This window comes from Limulus polyphemus, unplaced genomic scaffold (assembly GCF_000517525.1).
Source record: "Limulus polyphemus unplaced genomic scaffold, Limulus_polyphemus-2.1.2 Scaffold1988, whole genome shotgun sequence".
Lineage (NCBI taxonomy): Eukaryota > Metazoa > Arthropoda > Merostomata > Xiphosura > Limulidae > Limulus > Limulus polyphemus.
This window is the reverse complement of record NW_013667598.1, coordinates 41,772-48,574: the sequence shown is the minus strand read 5'-3', so window position 1 is coordinate 48,574 and position 6,803 is coordinate 41,772. Positions and strand designations below refer to the sequence as shown.

At 36.2% G+C, this 6,803-nt stretch overlaps 1 protein-coding gene across 1 annotated transcript in view; it reads right to left on the bottom strand.

Annotated features, from left to right (window-relative positions):
* Positions 1 to 6,803, bottom strand: part of LOC106465576 (homeobox protein Meis1-like) — a 203,639-nt gene that overhangs the window by 175,563 nt on the left and 21,273 nt on the right. The window lies entirely within an intron of this gene.

Sequence of the window (6,803 nt, the reverse complement as noted above, 5' to 3'; positions counted from 1 at the left end):
ATAAACTAATAAGAACAACACACATACATATATATATATATATATATATATATATATATATATATATATATATATGTTGCAGTTACGATAACTTTCTACAGATACATATGAAGAATACAGAGCATCTGCAGTCAGATAATTCTGATCACTGGAGATCACAATTTAAAATTCTCTAAAAACACGGTTTGACGTTATCTCTATTTCAATACTTCACCAATAAAATAGTTTGCAGGTTTCGTTTGTTTAAGCGCAAAGCTGCTCAATAGATTATCTTCGCTGTGCCTTTCAGGGATCGAACCCCGAAATTTAACGTTTTAAACCTACGGGTTTAGTTTAAAGCAAGAAAGTAGATCAGAACTACAGAATAACACCGGATTCTAGCGTTATAAGTCAGTAAACTTAACACTGTCCCACCCGGGGACACTCTCTGTGTTTTTTTCTATGTGTTCAGCACTAAATCTTAAGAGAACCAGTTATAACTACCAGACTCCACTAATTCATCAGTTTGGTACACATAAAACATTATAAATTATAAACCTATGAAGCATCACATGTATATACCAATATTGTGATAAGGTTTAGCACCATCTTTATATTTGTCAAAGAACAACTAACTTTTTTTTTCTTTTGGCCACATAAGAAATTCATTATGGCAGGTCATTAATAAACAATACAATATAGAGTCATTACACAACTGATCATGAGACACCTCGCTCACATGTGATGGCGTTGCCAGATATGCATATAGAATTCTAGGTTCAGTCCTCATTATTCCAGCGGCGAACAGAGCGTAGAAAGTCCATTATGTAGCTTTGCGCTAAAACAAACAAATAATTAAACTGTTCTCGCTATTTCCCACTAGGGGCAATAAACGCGGTGACCATTAGATACGGTTTAAAGTTTGTACAACATTTCAGATGTGTTTGTCTATTAAAAGTTTTCAATATGAATTTTCCTCGTCTGACTGAAAACCAACTCAAAGCACTAATTATTTCGCGCCATCTTGTGCTTCTTGAGTTGGTTAAGTATTGGATTTTGTGTTTATTGTACGAAATTATTTCTTAAATTTTAATTGGGGGGGGGGGGAGTGAAAAACAAATCCTATATTTTAGGCATGTTTCTGTGTTTATGTGCAGCAGGATTTGTGGATTTATTTTTCATTCTCGGGCTGGATTTATATACTTGTTCTTGCACACATTTTTTTCGATGATGAAAATCATTCATCACTACGTAAAACTGCAATGGCGTAGTAGCCACAATGGCGTAGTAGCCACACGTAAATTGTTCATCTTTTTTATCGTTTTAATACAAACTGCATGTGTTCAAAGTAGGTAATAACCTTCGAAATCTGGTGGATTTCTAGGGAGTGGAATAATGATGAATAATAACTACACAAAATACATAATGGCCTTCTATATCTGATTGATTTTTTTGGGTAATATTTGTGGAATAATAATAAAATCTACAATGTATGTAGTCAGTGGATTTCTATGTAGTAGCTGCATATTCATAATAGAAAAAACATAAGCTTTGCAGTCAGTACTCGTATTTGAAACTACCCTCAATTTAAGACAATCATTGAACACGAGAATGTGAGGTACTTAATAACACAAAAAATATATTGAGCCCTGTTCGGTTGTCATAACAACAGGCAGCATTTCTGTGTTTAGACATCTATAGACTCTGGTTTTCCTCGTGTAATCTTCTTCTTTAGCAAGGCTTTATCTCTTGGTGTGAATTCAAACGCTTCTCCTTTGTTCTTATTTTCTTCTGTAGTTGATCCAACAACTATATTAGTGTGTGTGTTTGTTTGTGTGTACAAGAAAAGAATCTTGCATATAAACGCTTACTCACATTAAAAACTTTGTCTCAGTTCAAACTTGATAGACAAATATAATGCATGATATCGTTGTTGAATTTCACACTGACAACTATGTAAAAAATGAAAGGGGCAAGTACTACCACCCCCACCCCTAACCTCACATAGCTAACCGAAATAAATAAATGTTGCGAAATCAAGATTAACCAACAAAGAGGCAGAAAGTGCAGTCGAACGTCGGTAAGTTCCTTTGTGAGCCAATCAAAATTAAGATCATTCATGAAACGAATTCGTAGAGTATTCATAGAATAATTATTGGTAAAAATCAGTTAGATTAACAACTTCTAATACATAGAAAAGTCAGTGTGTTTTGGTAACACTACGTTCCAATAATGGCTTTCATGTCGTGTTGCTTAACAACAAAAGTATAACCTAATATTGTTGTTAGTCCATGTGCTGAAAGTATAAAATGAAATGTATAGACAACAAAACTGGACAAATATTTGTTGATTTCTTAATTTAGTGTCTCCGTTGATCAAAGAGGTTTGTTGATTAATAAAAACGTTGATGATATAACAGAAAATAGTTTAATTCAGAAACGATTTAAGTTTAAAATCGAATCGATATTTTATACTTTCATAATAAATTTATGCACTTGGCTCTAGGCTAGGTGATCCCACACTACGTCTTAACTTTAGGCTTATTATACCAACACTCAATACACGTATAAGGTTTCACGGCGCACATACACACACCCTCACGCCCCCCTTGCTCACTAAAATCGTAATGTGCAGACAGTAATCGAACTACTCTATCTGGATAAATGCATTTTGGCTTTTATGTCTCCCCCTGTTTCGAGAAATCAAGCGTGAAGTGACATGGCACACACAGACTTTTATATAGGTTAGATAGACTTAATTTAACCCTTAAGTACATAATGCTTTTAGGCTTCTGTATTTTTTCATCAGATTACGAAAATCTCGTGAACAGTGACTTTCGAGTTTACTGATTTGTGGGATATTTTAATTCATGTAAAAGTTACTTTTCAATAGCTTAGGGTATGATTTATTGATTTAGCTAAACTTCTTAATAAACATACTTGTTTTCAACTCAAGTCCAGTTTGTGAAATACTGAGCCACTGTTGCCACAACTTCACACTTGTTAAGCCCAGTATCCCTACAACTTCACACTTGTTGAGCCCAGTATCCCTACAACTTCACGCTTGTTGAGCCCAGCATCCCTACAACTTCACACTTGTTGAGCCCAATATCCCTACAACTTCACACTTGTTGAGCCCAATATCCCTACAACTTCACACTTGTTGAGTCCAATATCCCTACAACTTCACACTTGTTGAGCCCAGTATCCCTACAACTTCACACTTGTTGAGCCCAGTATCCCTACAACTTCACACTTGTTGAGCCCAGTATCCCTACCACTTCACAATTGTTGAGCCCAGTATCCCTACAACTTCACACTTGTTCAGCCCAATATCCCTACAACTTCACACTTGTTCAGCCCAATATCCCTACAACTTCACACTTGTTCAGCCCAATATCCCTACAACTTCACACTTGTTGAGCCCAATATCCCTACAACTTCACACTTGTTGAGCCCAGTATCCCTACAACTTCACACTTGTTGAGCCCAATATCCTTACAACTTCACACTTGTTCAGCCCAATATCCTTACAACTTCACACTTGTTCAGCCCAGTATCCTTACAATTGTGCGCCTGCTGTTGGAATCAAACGCAGCTTATGATGGGTGACTTAGACAAAGATTAATTGCGGCTTGTAATCCTGTATGTTTATAATTAATCTTCGTTTCACTTTCTTAGGTTAATAATCTCGCAACTCCCAAGTCTACCGCTTCTGAGGATAGCCTAGTGATTTTTATACGTCTCTTCTGTTGGTTTTTAGGGTTTTAGTTTTCATTTAACGTTTTTGTGAACAGATATAGTTGACCTAGAATTCATTGTTCAACACGTACACTGGACTTCATTAATGTCCCTTTCAGCTCTATCACGTGGACCATGAGAGATTGAGATTATCAATATCAATGCTCTAGTTTTCCACTTAAGCTCTTAGAGTAGTTTTCATGCAAAAATATTACCCCAATTTCACTTACTTCGCCCGCGAGCCCCCACCCACACCACCCCCCTCCCAGCAAGTTGTGCAAAACATATTCAATTGTACGTTATTCGATGTATGTGTGTGTTTGTGGAAGAAGCTTGGCAATTCGGTTTGTATTCTTTCATATATTCGCGCATGGCTACGTAAACGCTATCTGCGTTATCTAGCCTTAATTGTGAACTGATAGACTAGAGGGAAGGCAGCTAGTCAACAGGTACCCACCGCCAACTTTTCGACTACTATACTCGAATACTGAGATTTGACCGTTACCCATATAACGCACCCATGAGGTCAGAGTGTGGATTCAAATCATCGACTCTCAGATCCACAGCTAATCACTTAGTCACTCCTGTCCCAGTTTAACAGTTTATCTCTTTTTATTGTTCAGGATTTATAGATACAAATAACAAACATTATATCTAGTTTCATGTATTTTGGATCCCTTTATTTTGTTATTCATGACTAAATTAAACCTTGAGTAGAAAATGTTGTTTCCACCTGGGGTATCTCATCTAGTTTCATGTATTTTGGATCCCTTTATTTTGTTATTCATGACTAAATTAAACCTTGAGTAGAAAATGTTGTTTCCACCTGGGGTATCTTATCTAGTTTCATGTATTTTGGATCCCTTTATTTTGTTATTCATGACTAAATTAAACCTTGGGTAGAAAATGTTGTTTCCACCTGGGGTATCTTTATTCGATTTAAAACTAACTTGAAGAAACCCAGGATCATTCTCGATACAAACAGCATACAACTTTTAGACGTAAGTTGTTCCTTTTACAGGTCAAATGTCCAGCTTGTAAGGAGTCTAAAAGTTGCCCTAAACGTGCGGTACCGGGCATGGTTTAGTGGTTAGTATTCTAGAAATATGAACACGATTTACCGTTTACGGCAAAAACATGCTATAAGAGTGATGGTCAAATCCAACTAGCTGACGAGTTTACAGTGGGTGCTGCCTTCCCCCTAGTTCATCAGCTCAAACGTACAGACGGCTAAGCGCATTTAGCTCTTTGTGTAGCCTTGCTTAAACATTTTTTAACAAACATAACTCTGAACGTATGATCACCTATGGAATAAGTTGGGTTGGGTTTTGGTAATCATGTAGGTTGACATGCCAAAGTTAATCGTTCCCGTTACTGTTATTAACAGTGGAAAATTTCTTAACTTAACAAAGATTAATAGAAGTTATTTTAAAACATAACTTTGGCCTTAGACTGAAAGCAAAAGTAGTGAGTTATATTTTGAAAAGTTTTACGTTTATAAATGAACGTCTACGTAAAAGTGCGCACGGAATCAATAATTCATGAATAAGTACCATAAATCTAAATGCTAGTAAAATAAAATAACATAAATATCCAATATATATATATTTATATTTCTTTTCGAGTTAAGAGCGTTCACAAATTCGATTTGAATAATTTATTTACAAACAACAAAATGTTATTTTTATAAAAGTAGTATTTAGCACTAGAAAAGAATCGTAATATAAACAAATAGAATAATCTTTAGATAAGTAAACGTGTATAATGAACAACCTTAAAACACGCGAATTTATTAAACATGTGTTAGGCACAAAAAGAATATTGAAGGACACGTGCTCTTTAGGGCTGGTGTTGTCATCCAAGTCGTTTGTCAGGCGAACCTAGAAAGTGGCCACTAGAGGGCGCTGAATACTTGAAGAGCGTGACACTTCCCTCTCTCGACAGGAATGCAATAACTACATTCACGGTGGCGTGTAATCAGAAGGGCACTCGGCAAGGAGTAGTGCACCGCAGCGACTGGTAAAAAGAGAGTGATTCAGTCTGTCAATGTGACAACGACTATAATAATCACGGCACTAATTACACATCTTCCTGAACTACAGCTTCAGTCGAGAGCGCTACAATAAAATTCGCCCCACTGGGCCAGCTAACCCTACATCCATCCCGCTCTAAGAGCAAACTCGTAGCAAGCTGACAAGAGGTTGACAGGAAAATGTCCGTAATTAGCTTTAACTCTAAGAAGCGACCTCTACACAGCAAATAAATGATATATATCCTAAGCAGTGGTTGAAGTTTACCATGGAGAAGGCAAGCAAAAAAGTGTGAAAAAACAGGGAGACGTGTGGTTGGAAGAGCATGAGTGAATTCAAAAGACCTCTGAACGAAAATTTTTCTTCTCCATAAATCTGAATTGTCAGGTGTTTGCTTTCAGCCGCATGGGTGCCTAACCTCCTTCTAGTTTTATTGAGGAGGGGGAGGGGGGTTGAACTATTGAAAGAATATCAATCCTCTTTCTGAAAAATAATATTTCATACAATAAAAAAATTAAATGTATTTATTTATTTTTTATAGTTGTTTGTCGTATTTTTTCTCCTTAGTTTATGTAAAAATCACATAATACGAACGACAGCAAATAACAACGTGTATTGTCCATAGCGTGTATGAATTCGCTTTCATACATTTCAGAGATAACAGACTACCAATATCACTAAAGTGTTTCCTAATAACTCTGAAATTAATAACTCTATGGGACTATAAAGAACGCTTTGTGAAACATACAGAAGTTTAATATATTCACCGACATGGGGCTCCTGTTTATATCTCAGTAACAAATAGAAACGATACACAGGATACATAAGAGATGTTTTCTGCATTTTTTGAAAAGATTTTCCCACGCATGGTTTTTGAAACGTGTACATTGAATACAAATGTCTCAAGAGATATTGTTGGGTTACATATGCCACAGCAGCTACGTCATATTGTTGGGTTACATATACCACAGCAGCTACGTAATATTGTTGGGTTACATATACCATAGCAACTACGTAATATTGTTGGGTTACATACGCCACAGCAACTACGTAA